The following is a 13963-nucleotide window of genomic DNA, read 5'->3' on the forward strand; positions in this document are numbered from 1 at the left end:
TATTATTCCCTTGCATAGTATTCAGAGTTCATTAGCTGAAACACTGATTGCATTTTATCACACTGTATGAAGGGTTACCTTGTATCTATTTGTGGGTCAAAGGGTTAAAAAGGTATAAACAATGTGGGTCACATTCACTCACCTCCTAGTATGTGTCATCTTCTGGAAGTACAAATGCAGAGATTAAATGAGACAGTAACAGACATTTATACCAAAGCTCGAGAGCTATTTTTACCGGCTCGAGGTAACCCTGTATCCCACAATGCTAGGCGCTAACTACCCAGATCTCATTTGATAGCTAACACTGTAGCAGGTCTGTCCCCAGAACAAAGGAGAGAGAGAGAGAGAGAAGCATACCCATATAGGTAGCCATCCCAAGAAAAGGATAACCACTGGAGGACATACTGGGCAAAAAAGAAGGCCCCGAAGGATCCTATCGGTCTGTCCAGGCTAGGGGGTTGGAGGGTGGGAAGCAAGAAAGAAGGAGAGAAGACAACTAACATGGAACGTTATGGTAAGTACATAACTTCTCAATGTTAAGTTGTCAATTTTGCCTTCATTCTTGCTGGATGGGACCGCATCCCTAGCACCTCAAACCTGGGTGGCTCATCGAACAGACTCTTGAGGACGGTGGAACCAAAGTTAGCTCGGCTTCTGGAGGCCATGTCCAATTTGTAATGAGAAATAAAGGCATGGGAAGAGGCCCATGTGGCTGCCGCACAAATTGAATCTAAAGGCAACCTGTCCTGAAAAGCTATTGACGTAGCTAAGGCTCTAGTTGAATGGGCTCTAGGTTTTGAAGGAAGCTTTTGATGACTCAGTTCATAGATGAAAGTAATGACAGAGGCCAACCATCTAGAAAGGGTTACTTTGGAAACTGGAAGGCCTTTCTTCCCATCAGCATAAGATAAGAAGAGCTGCTCAGATTTCCTAAATTGCTTGGTTCTATCCAGGTAGTAACGGAGTTGGCGATGAACATCCAAGAAATGCAACTTTTGTTCCGGTCTGTTGGAGTAATTAGGGAAGAAAACTGGGAGATCGATAGTCTGGTTTAGATTTGCCTCAGAAGATATCTTGGGTAAAAAGGAGAGGTTAGTTCTTAGGGACACTCTATCTTTATGGAAAACCAGATAAGGATGACGAACGCAAAGGGCGTGAAGTTTTGAGACTCTCCTCGCAGAGGTTATGGCCACTAGAAACAAAGTCTTCCAAGAAAGAAACTTCAAAGAACAGGAAGCCGCAGGTTCAAAGGGAAGGAGAATCAAGGAGGTTAAAACTAGATTAAAATCCCACTGCGGTGGGGTTGTCTGACCAGGGGCTTAAGTAAAAAGATCAAAAGATACCATTAAGGAAGGCTTTACACAGTTTATGAGACATAATAGAGGAGTCTGACAGGCCCACATGAAAATTTGAAATGGCCGCTAACTGGACTCTGATAGTGGACGAAGAAGATCTTGATTGAAAAAGTTCGGCCAAAAAATCCAGGACCGATTGGATAGGAGCCACGAATGGGTCTATGTTCCTAGATTTTGCCCAGAAGGAAAAACGTTTCCATTTGCTGGCATAAATCCTCCTGGTAGAAGATTTATGAGAAGCTAAAATGATGTCACGCACCGAATGGGAGATAAAGGGAAGCCTGGCTAAGGTTGGAAGTGGAGCAACCAAGCTGTCAGGTTGAGAGAGGGGAGGGATTGGTGCAGCTTGCCTGACTGATGGGTCAAGAGATCTGGAACTGGGTCCAAATGCTAGGGCTGCTCCAAGAGGTAACTATGCAGGAACGGAAACCAGATTTGTCAAGGCTAGTACAGAGCAATGAGGATCATTGTGGATCTCAAGGCGGTAGCTTTCCGAATCAACTGAGTGATTAATGGAAAAGGGGGAAAAGCGTACAGGAGACCCCAGGGCCAATCGTGGACTAGAGCGTCTCTGGGGGGGTGGCCAGGAAGAGAGAAGAGTGAAAAATTCATGGCACTTGCTGCTCTGGGGTGTTGCGAAAAGATCGCAGCAAGGTTGACCCCATCTTCCGAAAATTTTCTTCACTACTGACTGCTTGAGAGACCACTCATGCGGCATGAGAATGGCTCTGCTCAGCCTGTCCACTATGACGTTGGACTTCCCGGGGATATGCGTTGCTATCAGAAACCGCTGAGAGGAGATCGCTCACTGCCAAAGTCTGAGTGCTTCTCGACATAAGGGATAGGACTTGGTTCCGCCCTGCTTGTTGATGTACCACACTACGGACATATTGTCCATCTGAACTGCAATCGCCCCGATGGAAGACAGTCCTGAAGGGCTTGCAATGCTAAAAGTACTGCTCTCATCTCTAGGACATTTATGTGCAGGTGGCACTCGAAAGGTTGCCAAGTGCCCTGGACCGTCCTGCCCTGAAAATGCCCCCCCCACCCAATCAGGGAGGCATCCGTTGTCAATGTAGCAACCGGGGGGGGGGACAAAGGGTCTGCCCTGAATCACTTGAAGGGAGACCATCCACCAAGACAGGTGTTTCTTGCATGACTGAGTTATTAAAATGTTGTGTGACATCGGGAGTTGCTGGAAGGACCACTGAGAGAAGAGCATCCACTGAAGGAGTCGCATGTGGAAGCGAGCTAAGGGAAGCAACGTAATGGCAGCCACCATGAGACCTAGAGTCTTCAGTACAAACTTGGCCTGAATTTTGTTGTTGTTCTGAAGAAGGATATGAACATGTTCGCGAATATCTGAGACTCTTTGTGCCGTTAGTTTTGCAGATAGTTTGACTGTGTTTAATATGGTGCCTATGAAGGTAATAGACTGACAAGGCGACAAAGCAGACTTTTCGAAATTTATGGAGATACCTAGCTCTTCGCAAATCTGAATGGTGTAATCTCTGGACTGAATAAGTTGATGCCTGGTGGTGGCAGTAAGGAGCCAGTCGTCCAGATATGGAAACACCTGGAATCCTTGACACCTCAGATGAGCCGTAACCACTGCCATACATTTGGTGAACACTCGGGGGGGCTGTAGTGAGACCAAAGGGCAGGGCCCTGAATTGGTAGTGACTGGCCCCCAGCCGGAAGCAGAGAAACCTCCTGGAGCACCTGTGCATTTTGATGTGGTAGTACGCATCCTGAAGGTCTATACAGCACATCCAATGGTCCTGGCCCAAAAAGGGTAGAATGGACTGTAGCATGACCATCCGGAACTTCGTTCTTTGAACAGACTTGTTCAGTCTGCTGAGATCCAAAATTGGTCTCCAGTCCCCTGTCATTTTTGGTACCAAAAAGAACTTGGAGTAGATTCCGGATCCTTGCTGGTCTGCTGGGACTGGTTGGATGGCCCTTTTTCTTAGCAGTTTTGAGATTTCTAATACTGCTTGTTCCCTTAGACCGGGTGGAACATAAGGGGCCTTTTTGGCTGTTTTGGGGTGTGGACAAAGGGAATTTTGTAACCCTCGGATATGATCGACCGTACCCATCTGTCTTTGGTGAGGGAAAGCCAGGCTTTTGGGTACAGTGATACTCTTCCCCAGACTGCCTCCGAAGGCGGACAGCCAGGCAGCTTCTCAGGGATGCTGGAAGGGTTGGGCCAGAGACAGCTTCTCTGCTACCCTGATTCTGCAGACCCCCTCTGCCCCTGGGGAGGCGTCTGTTATTGTTCCCCCCCTGCCTCTAGAGGGGAACTCACCTCGTGCATCCAGCGCGTGACTCCCTGTGGTTTGCTGAACCACATTTTTCCGCCTTTCTGACCTTTAGGGTATGGTCTAGATGGGGTGGAAAAACGGAATCCCACGGCAGAGAGAGTCTTGCCTTCTTGTTCGCATCTGGTCAAAGTATCCTTCACCTGAGGTCCAAACAACGCTGAACCATCAAAGGGAGAGTTGGTGAAGGATGCCTTAAAGGGGTCAGCAAAGTTACAAAGCCGCATCCAGGCGTGACGTCTTAAGGCTACGCCTGTGCCTGCAGCCCTACTCGCCCCATCGGCCGCATAAGAAATAAGCCGCATGGAGGAGTTAACAATCGAGTTTAGGGTTGCCAGCTGGGAGTTGATTTTGTCCCGAGACCCCGCAGCTGTTGGATCCTGTAGGGTATAACCCATTTCTTTGAGCAAGTCTCTTTGAAGGCGGGTGAAATGACATAAGTAATTCTGCGACCACATGGTAAAGGTCGCTGAAGAAAACATCCGCTTGCCGTACCTATCCATGGTCCTAGATTCCTTATTAGGAGGATGGATAGGTACTGAAGGATTGGCCAGTTCCTTCTTAGTGGCTGCTGCCACCACCATGACATCAACAGGGACACCCTTGGTCAAAAACTGTTTCAGACGGGGATGTGATAAATTTTGAAGGCCTCCGTGGAGTAGGTTCCGAGTCAGGGGCCGTCCATGCCTTCCTGGCCACCACTTCCATAAGGGGGTCAAAGGGCGGAGACACCCAGGAGGTGGAAGGGCGAGAACCAAACACCTCTAGGTAGACCGACTCGTCCTTGGAAGGATTGAGGGTAGACCAGTTCCCCCTCTGCTTGAGGATCTCAAGGATGTCAGAAAAAGAGACATCCTCAGAGGGGGATCGTGGGGACCCTTCCGACTCATCCAAGTCAGTGTCAGATGTGACTGACTCAGGGGAGCCCACATGTTTCCTCTTGCATTTCCTCTTCTGAGGGGGCTCCCCTGACAGATCAGGGGAGGCCTCAGAAGAGGAGGATGCTCCCAAAGAGGGCCCCTGAGGTGTAGGATCTCTGTGGTCAGGGTCGAGAGGATGGGTAGAGACCGTAGCAGGCACTACAGTGGGAGGAGCTGAGGGAGCCGACCGAGGAGCAGGCACAGGGGCCAGCACACTCCTCATGACCTCGAAAACACCCCTAACAGGCAGGGAAGAAGGTCCCCGCTCCGAAGAGATAAGGACCCCTCCCGGCACTGAGAGGGATGGCTCCGAGGCCGATGTCAGGGCCGAATTCGCATGCGCCGAGGCTCCGAGAGGGAAAACGGGGTTGGACAAGGGTCCAATGCCACTCGCCCCCGCGGAGCCGACGAGGGAGTCACGGCGCCCGGATCCCTCCAAGGATGGCACCATAGAAGAAATCGGAGCTGACGACGGTGCCGAAATGGGTGGTATCAGCTCCGACATGTCGACGGTCACAGCTCCCACAAACTCCGGCTCCGAACTCAGAGGAAGAGTCAGAGGAGGAATCGACGATGGAACAGGGATAGCCACTATCTGTTGAGAAGGGCTATGAAGCATCTGGGCCAGTGCCTGCGACTTAAGGAGTCTGCTAACCACCCTCTCGAGGTCATGGTCCGAAAGCCTGGAAGACCAAGAGAATGGGACCGATGGCTGTGCTCCGAAAGCAAAGGAGATCTCGGAGCCGAATGGACAGACTCCAAAGAAGGGGACCTGGAGCGCTTACAACTCGAAGACTGCTCCGACATAACTATTGGAGCCGACAGAGTTCTTGCAGCCTCGGCTCCAGCCGGAGCCGATGCAGAAGCAGAAGTAGCACCACTTGTCTGAGGCTCTGAACTCGGAGCCGACGATTTAGTGGGCTTCGGTTTGCCCGATGAGGACTTGGCCGGGGAACCTTCGGGCTTCAACAAGCCACTCAAAATCAACTTGTTTCTGCATTCCTGCAGGACTCTTGGACTGAATGCATGGCAGACAGAACAAGAGTCCTGCAGGTGCAGAGGGCATAGGCAATAAACACAAGTGTGACAGTGTCAGAGACATTTCCTGACAGCACGACTCACACTACTTGAAGCCTGAGACCTTAGACACGTTGTGTAAAAAACGCACACAAACACACACACACCACACTAAAGAAAAAACTTAGTCCAGTCACTTCACCACACCGAAGACTAAGATTAAAGTAATTAAACTGACAATTTAACAGAAGATAAAACTAGAGTACAAACTTGGCCCGAAGGCCTGATAAAAAGGGGACTGAGGGGATAGAAAAAACAGACCCAAAAGGGACTATATAAGGGTGGGTTACTCTAAAAGGGTAAAGGGGAATTAACGTACACTAACCCTGAAAATAAAATGGAAAAATCTTAACCAGAAAACTGCTTTTTGAAAAACTTTTACCAGAGAGCTGGCAAAAACGCAACCTCGCAGCTAAGCGACAAATGAGATCTGGGTAGTTAGCACCTAGCATTGTGGGATACAGGGTTACCTCGAGCCGGTAAAAATAGCTCTCGAGCTTTGGTATAAGCCGAGTCGGAGCAGAGGATCGGCTCCGAACCCATTCAGCAAGAATGAAGGCGAGATTGACAACTTAACATTGAACAATTAAGAAGAGCATCACTGAAAAACTAGTTCACAATGTATAATCAAGTTTATAGTCATATGTCATAACAAAACTTGGAAGCTATTATGCCTTATTTATATTTTCTATTTCCAGTTCCTTCATTCATGTTTTGAAATCTCTGAAGACAGGAAAAGAGCAGAGATGATTCCAATTCATAAGAATGATAGAAGGGCAAAGTCTGGAAGCTATCTGGAAGCTATCAGCATGTTGCTTTGTAAGGAAAATCATACAATCACTGCTTAGGGAAAGAATTCTGGAAGTCATTGGAGCACTGCATTAAAGACAGAATAATTCATGTAGAAAGTAATTCATCATAGAAAAAACTCCATTATCTGCTTAAAATATATATTACAAATGCAAACAACCTTCTATCAAGCAATAACAGGAAAGAGAAAGACAGATCGAAAAGACACTGTCAGGTCATTTTGGTGCACTTACAGATATCCAAAGAAATTTGACCTTAGCTAGTTTATAATCTAGTTGATTGAGGCTAATTAGAGATCAGGATAGTTGATCTCAAAGATAGAGCATGTTGTAAGAATATTACATTGGTTGGGATGCCAGCAAGAAAACAGAAAGGTGATCAGATTCTTGCTAACTGGATGGATATAGAAGCAGAACAGCTGGTGACTGAAAGGGCTCATAGGATATAAATGCCAGGGCTAGTATCTGTTCCAAAGAAATCTAATCAACTGACAACTCACATTGCCTCCAATGAACACAAGGAAGAGGTGCACAACAAAAGATGGAGGAAAGCACTGTTGAAGTATGTCAGGATTTCTAACACTGTATACTATAAACAACTAGGCATCAGTCACTTTCAAATATGAGGAGCAGTTCAGGGCTTTTCCTCCTCAACATACTAACTGGAAGGACATTTGTCTGCCTTGACTTGTCAATATTTAATTGTTGAATTCACAGGGATAGCACATCATTTACTGCCTGGCTCAATGCTGTTTGCAAGGCTTCCTCTGGTTCAAGGAAATTTTTATCACCAAGGGGTTTTAAGCATGTCTGTGGCATAATGTGAAGATTTACTTACAGACTTTGATGTAGATACTTGCAAAAGGTGAATCTGACTCATCCAATTGTGTGGTATATAAACAGAACAAAATATAGTTTCACTTTTGTCTATTTTACCCAGTTCAAGGTATTACTCCCCAGGGTGGTAGGAATTTACTTGACTCAGAGGAAGCACTGGAAATTATGAGTTATTCTCTGAGAGCTCAACAGTAAATAGTGATAATTCAAGGCACACAAATGCCCCTCCTGCTTATACACTGGGGAGGAAAAGTCCAGAACTGTTCCCCATATTTAAAAGTGAGTAATACCTAGTTTTTATGTTTTAAGAGTATATGGTTGTCTATGTTATCAGGGAATATTACAATCAAAATGTCGAAGTGACTTTTCTCGACAGTTGGAAGGACAAACACGGAGTGGCAGAGAGGCAAAACTACGAACACAATTCTTGTCGACTGAAACGCTGATACGGAGATTGTGTTCGCAGTTTGGAGCGTCAGTATTCTGAAGGGCATTACACTACAGTGGGGTTCGGGAAAATTACCCTTTTTCTCACTGTAGTGTGATCTTGGAGTTAGAATATATAAGTAGCAGGTGGTGTAGGGAGTGCAGGGGGAGACATTTTACGCCTCGTAGAGGATGTTTTTTACAGGATGGTGAGTGGTCAAACGTCGATTCTTTCCTTTGAAGGAATCAACATTCTAAACAAGCATTGCAATTTTATTTTGTTGTTCCGGGTCGGGGAAGCCACCTAAATTGCACGGCTATGAAGTATTCGAACAACAGATGTTCAAATACTTCATATTTTGGCAGGTTATGTGAGCAAACGTTATTATTGCGAATGGACTGTGCATTCACAATTATAACGCTCGCTCATGTAAGGGGATCGCGGTACAGTGCGGTTAGGGAAATGCATCCCTTTCCTCACTGCAGTGCGATCTTGGAGTTGGAATATTAAGTTAGGGGGGTGCGGGGGGCACAGCCGCCCACAGGGGGGGGTGCAGGGGGCTTGCCCCCCTGCATAAACGTGAGTTTAGGCTAGTTAGTTAGGGAGTTAAGGGAAGGGTGGGATTGCTGTTAAGTGTCAAAAAAGTCGTGAGTGACATGTTCGACATTAACAGCTGTTTTTCGACTTTAGGAATGTTCGTTATGGTGTATTTTCGGCAAAACACTTCGCTGACAAGTACACTTTTTTTTAATTTTTAATTTTCAAAATGATAGTAAACTATAAATATATATATATATATATATATATATATATATATATATATATATGGGTCTATGTTAAAACATCGAAAGTGCAGTTCATAGAGCTGCAATTTCACAAACCCACTTTAGCGAAAGAACATGCACTTCGCTAAAGTAAACAAAAATAAAGTAAAAAATACACACGAAAAAAACGTAAACACTACTATGCAGGGGGTCGTCCCCCCACACCCCCTGCTTTAATATTCTAACTCCAAGATTGCACTATAGTGGGGAAAAGGGAATATTCCCTTATCCCCACTGTACCGCGATCTCCACAAAAGATTTGTTAGTTGTACATCAACAGAATGTTGATGTACAACTAACAAAACATGCAAATTTTTTTTGTTTTTTACTTTTTTAGCAAAACTGCATATTCAATGTTATGCCCTTTCGCTAACAGTTCGTCCAAGTGCAGTTCGATTAACTGTACTTTCGACGTTCTGACAAGGACCCATATATATATATATATATATATATATATATATATATATATATATATATATATATATATATATAGTTTCACGTTATAATCTCAAAATACTAAAATATCTGATTTTTAGAGAATATAAAGTCAAAAGTGATGAAACTGCATAATATCTAATGTCGAATCTGCCATTGTGTTGTCATGTTCATGACGTGCTGTGTGGTTTGTGGATTTAGCTGAGATTCAGGTAAGTGGTGTTCTTGTAAGGGTATTGGGTAGGGATTTTAGTGTGTGTGTGTGTGTGTGTGTGTGTGTGTGTGTGTGTGTGTGTGTGTGTGTGTGTGTGTGTGTGTGTGTGTGTGTATAGTTGTGAGTTTTATGTGTTTGTGTGTTTAGTGTGACCTTAGAGTTATTATATATAAATAGCAGGGGTGTGGGGGGTGTAAGAGGGCATACATTGATGATTTCATTTTTATTTGTAGGGGCAAAACATCAGAATTTGATGTTTTTGTGGACCAACTTCATCAAAACAAATTTGGTTTGGAATTCACATTCACTGTAAATACACAAACAATTCAATTTTTGGATATCTTGTTATATGTGGATGAAAAAGAATCAGTACAGTTTAGGCCCTTCAGAAAGAATACTGCTTCCAATAATTTCTTACATGCATCTAGTGCACATCCTGCACATCTAATTGAAGCACTTCCTTTTGGTGAATTTAAACGCATTAAAGAACATACCTCAGATAGCACAAGATGGAGGGCAGAATTTTTGAACATTAAAACTAGACTCCTAGCCAGAGGTTATTCTAGAAGCATTATTGAAGGAAGTCTTGATAGTCTGTTAGATTCTAATGCTCATGAGAACAAGGTTAAGAAAACAAAAAATCAGATTTTCAGAGAATTTACATGTAACAAAAAATGAAAGTATACTTTTTGTAACAAAATTCTCTCATTTTTCATCAGTTTTGAAGCATATTGTTGATTTTTTGTGGCCCATTATTTGTAACAATGAGGAAGTTGGTCACCTATTCCCCGATCATGTGTCCTTCTCTTACGGAAGGTATCCAAATCTAAAAGAAATCTTGAAATTTAAGTTTGAAAATGCCAATTCCTGTGGGAATGCTGATTTGCCACATGGTATGTAGAGTTGTGGCAAATGTAAAATTTGCCACAAGGTTATAAATTTGTCTGGCAGCACGATCAATGGTGTTAAATATATCGCCCATGATGATTTTAATTGTAAATCTTGTGGCGTGGTATACATTCTTGGTTGTGGTTGTGAACCACCAAAATATTATATTGGCCAAACTAAACGCCAACTTAAAATACGCGTTTTAGAACACATGGGCGATATACGCAATGTTAGATTGGAGAGTCCCATTTCGGAACATTTCAATATAGTCCATAGAGGTAATATGGACTCATTAACTTTTTGTGCTTTAGCCAAACCAAAATTTAAGAATGGGGTAAATTATTTACAAAATCTATTAAAGCTGGAGAGTGAATTCATCTTAAAATTTGGTACCCTTAAACCCAGGGGCATGAATTTGGAGGTCAATCTCACTATTTAATAATTTAATCATTTCAAGTTGTTTTAATAAAGCTTAAGGTGTAATTTATTGTCCATTTTGAATATTTAGATACTTTTCCATATGGATTTATATGAAATAGCTTTATATAATTCAAATTTATTTTGTCATTGGTAATGTCTCCAAGCCTTTTTGTAGCTTTTGGCAGCTTTTTTCTTGTAATTAAACTATGTTAATTGACTAATTATATTATGTATAGTATAAATAGATGAAACATGTGACTAATTTATTCCTTTGAAGGCGTTCTGCCGAGGTACCGGAATAAAGTGTTGCTGTGTTCCAGTTTTTGTGGTTTTCTTACCCCCTGCTTATAGGTAGGGTAGATGTGTTTGTTATGTTGTGTTTGTGTGTGTTTTGTTTGTTGTAGTGTCATTAGGTAGGTATATGTGTGCTTGTTTGTGTGGTGGTGTGTGTATGTGAATGATCATGATTTTGAATTTTGTGGTTGTGGGTGTCATTTTTTTGGGCTTTCAGCTTTATAGTCTTAAGATAGTAAAATTCGGTATTGTAGTATTTCAAGATTATAAAGTGAATCCATAGATATATATATATATATATATATATATATAAACACTCCACATTTGTGGGAATCTCACTTGGTTGAATTCAGGATTTATATAGTGCAGATATATGGAAGTGTACAGGAAAATGAATGTTTGCCTGAAAAGCTGGTGGTAGTTGTGAAAATGTGCATGACTGCACTACAGCAGGTAGCTTCTATGTTCGAGGATTTATGGGTTAGGATTACAGTTCGTATTAGGTAAGGGAATACATTTAGTGTTGTGCCTGTTTGGTGATGTGTATGTTGCATGTCCTTTTATTTTCTTTAGTGACACTGGCAAGTACTCAAGTGTGCTAATAACCCTAATCACAACCCTGAACCTGCCCATAACCCTAACCTTATACATTATGTTACTAAAAACCCTTTCCCTAACAATACTGCTATTCAGACAATGCTTGATCTGGGTTTTGTAGCTAAGGTGTACTGACAGAGGTACAGAAGATGTCAAGGTTTGGCGATTTGCTCATTTTATACATCACCCATTTTTGCTGCAGCTTGATTTCCGTCTTTCATTTGTGTCATTGACTAATGATGATATAATCATATACATGTGTGTGTGTGTGTGTGTGTGTGTGTGTGTGTGTGTGTGTGTGTGTGTGTGTGTGTATATAAAAGACAGAGGTTTTTGTTGTACTGTCAGGTAGATAAACTTTGAATCTTAAAAAAGAAAAGTGCAATGTGCCTTACAGAATTAATTAGGCAGAAGAGGTTCTGAAGGGAATTTTTACAGCCCAGCAATTAGAATACTGAAAAAAGGTTCTAAAGAAGAAGCATATTGTATGTGTGAAATGTGTATTGGTTGTTCATTGAATAGACTTTGTTTTACTCATGTAGCAGTTCATGTTTGTGTTACAGCAAAACAAAATTAGTAAAACCTAAGAAAACACTAGTGAAACATTATAGCAAAATCATTGTATATTCACTTCAAGAGCACACTCAGGAGTTATACTGAATGCACAGCACCAATGGCTACCATGTAAAAAGTAATGTCTTTTGGCTTTTCCCAGTTAGGGGTGACCACAGCGCAACTCCAGTCCGCTAATGATTGGCAGTGGATTTTTACGTTACTGAGTTGCCAGCCCGATGCCCAACCTTCAAAGAAGGCACACCCATTCATGCACGCACCTACCTGCATGTCTTTATACATTACTCGACCACAGGAAGGGCATGCAGAATCCACACAGAAGGCACTCCAGCCGAGAATCAAATGGGAGAACCTCTTGCTGTGAGGAGACATTGCTACCTGCCGCACCACCACAGCCCAATGGCTACCATATATTTTTATAAAAATATAGAGTTGAATGGAATTCCAAAAAGAAGCCTTCAACATGAAGAAAGCCTTTATTGCTGTGCATTTCAGAGTAAATAGTGTTCAGGTTTATTATAGAGTTCTTTGTTTTCATTAATTCAGAAGAAGCAAGTTTACAATATTGACCAAGATTAAGTATTTTATACCCGAGTAGGGTGGGACAATGGTCTGATGCATCTGTTATGTCTATCAGCTGAGCATCTAGACACAGCATAACAGTGGTGTTCACTGATGGGGTGGCGAGTGATAAATCTCTCAACTCTAGTGTTATTTCTTACAGCAAAGGTAGCTAAAATAGGGAGGGCATATTCAGTTAAGAGCATCACAACTTGTTCCTCAGTGAAAGCTCTAGTTTCAGCTGAGACAAGCTGGTACAAACCCCAAGCACTTCTAAATTAGGAGTACAACTTCCTTTGAAGTTTAAAAGTATCTAAAGTGAAATAAGGAAATTATTTGAAACTATCTGCAGTTTTCAGCTGTACAGAGGTTGGGAAAGTAATTAATGAAAAGAGCAAGTTTAAAACACCTGTGGGCATTAAGGGCTTGAGCCAGATAAAGTGTTGGATGGTGTGAAGGGCAGTGTTGTTCAAAGACACCAGCAGAAGGCATTTGTCAAATATCAAGAAAGGTTTATTATATGGAACCCTGATGGAAAGAGTGGGTCAGACAGAATCTGACAGCGAGTGGGTCTGAACAAAGACAGAGGGTGTCATTCCAATTCTATTACACAAGGTGGCTGGAAAGACCCAAAAGAGGTGTTATAAAACTTTAATACAGGCTGGATCAGACCAAGAGTTCAATTACTGAAAACAAAAAACAAAGAAATACAGTTATCAGAAAGGAATGATTAGGTGGCCAAGGATGAACACAGGATAGCAGCAGATTTCTTCAGCTCCACCAATTTCATTACACTGACAGGAATTACTTAAAAAAATAATTTTTGAAGTAATTTTCTTTCTAAATATGTTTGTTTTATATAGTTCTTGAACTATATCTAAAAAAGAAAGGAAATCTTAACAATATTCCTGTCAGAAATCACTTTGGAAATTTTCCTGTCAGTTTATCAGTCTGAAATGAGTTCCAGTAAGACAAATTCTCAAGACTCCAGCATCAAGAAAGAACTTCAGTCTCTGATAATTACAATCCAGCAACTTACTGCTAAGATGGATAAAATGGATACTAAAATAGACACCTTCATAGAAAAAACTACAAAACAAATAGACTTGTTACATATAGACCTGCAACAACAGAAGATCCAGATGACAGGCATAGAAGACGCTGTGAATGACATGGAAAATAGAATACAAGAAGAGGAAATCAACATTGAGTTTCTCCTGAAACAAAATACACATTTACAAACAAAGCTGGATGACCTGGAAAATAGATCTAGGCTTAATAACATTAGGATTTTTGGACTGCCAGAAAATATTGAAGGTAACAATATTACTTCTTTTTTAACAACATGGCTCCCTAAAACTTTAGACTTACCAGAAGCATTCTCTTTTGGTATCGAAGAGCACATAGATCT

The 13963-nt window shown here is 42.3% G+C and overlaps 1 protein-coding gene across 2 annotated transcripts in view; it reads right to left on the reverse strand.

The window, feature by feature from the left end:
- Window positions 1-13963, reverse strand: part of PKLR (pyruvate kinase L/R) — a 711145-nt gene that overhangs the window by 47219 nt on the left and 649963 nt on the right. The window lies entirely within an intron of this gene.

This window comes from Protopterus annectens, chromosome 8.part0, assembly GCF_019279795.1.
Source record: "Protopterus annectens isolate FY-2018-M chromosome 8.part0, PAN1.0, whole genome shotgun sequence".
NCBI lineage: Eukaryota > Metazoa > Chordata > Ceratodontiformes > Protopteridae > Protopterus > Protopterus annectens.